The sequence below is a fragment of the Pan troglodytes genome, chromosome 14 (genome assembly GCF_028858775.2).
Source record: "Pan troglodytes isolate AG18354 chromosome 14, NHGRI_mPanTro3-v2.0_pri, whole genome shotgun sequence".
Lineage (NCBI taxonomy): Eukaryota > Metazoa > Chordata > Mammalia > Primates > Hominidae > Pan > Pan troglodytes.
The window spans coordinates 15,141,981-15,143,107 of NC_072412.2; the positions used below are offsets into that span (position 1 = coordinate 15,141,981).

At 37.7% G+C, this 1,127-nt stretch overlaps 1 pseudogene; it reads left to right on the forward strand.

The window, feature by feature from the left end:
* The first annotated feature begins 351 nt into the window (after positions 1–351).
* LOC112207768 (small nucleolar RNA SNORA70) lies at positions 352–446 on the forward strand (annotated as a pseudogene).
* Positions 447–1,127: the final 681 nt, after the last annotated feature.

Consider the following 1,127-nt stretch of genomic DNA (forward strand, 5'->3'; position numbering starts at 1 on the left):
GATGGGATGTCATTATGTTGGCCAGGCTCGTCTTGAACTCCTGACCTCAGGTGATCTGCCCAGCTTGGCCTCCCAAAGTGTAAGTATATAGTCTAAATGATTATGGGTTTCAATAGGTTTTGCTAATTTGTTTTAGTTGACATACAAGAGCACTACAAAACCACATTATTTTATTTTAATTTTTATCAGTAAACTTCATTATATTAAAGGCCATATTGCCCACTGAATATGATTTTGATAAGCACAACTTCTATAATTTACAACTTACTGTATATGGTCTAATATAAATTACATTTAGCTATCTTGAATAAAAGATACGAATCCCCAAAAACTTAACATATAAAATAATTTCTACAATCAATTAAGCCACATGGGGCCTGGTGTGCAAGGGCTGCAAACAGCAGCATCCTAGGTAGTGTACAGCAGCCTGTTCCTTGTGTACAACAGCCTTTGCCATTGGACATTTATGTCTTGGATCTAGTGCTTTCCCTAGTCTAGGTTTAAGACCGGATGTAGTATGTCTTTGGAAAGCCTCAGGACCCAGAGGTCAGAGTTCACATTGGCCATGTTCATCCATACCAAGCTGCAAACCCTGGAGCATGTGATTGAGGCCTTATTTAGGGCCAAATTCAAGTTCAGTGAATGCCCAAAAAGCCACATCTCAAAGAAGTGCGATTTTACTAAGTTTAATGCATATACATTTTAAGACTTGGTGGCTGAGAAACAACTCATCCTGGATGGCTGTGGGGCCAAATATAGCCCTGGAATCATGGGCCCCTGGACAAGCAGCTAGCCCTGCATTAGAAAAGAGCTGCCCCCTCTTTACGCATGCCCACCAGTGAATTCTATTTCCTGTACATCTAATAAATCTATCTATCTATCTATCTATCTATCTATCTATCATCTATCTATATAAATAATTCAATAATATGCAGTAGATTAAAAAATAAACACAACTTGATGTCTAACTACCGTGGATATATTTTGTCAGTTATTAACATTCCCCTTTCAGGTTAATATCAAGTCAACAAAAATTTGGAGTTCTCTTGACCCTTTCCCCAATGTGTAAATTAGTAATATAATGTCAATATTCAGACAGGCAAATAAACTAAGCTCCCTTTGATGAA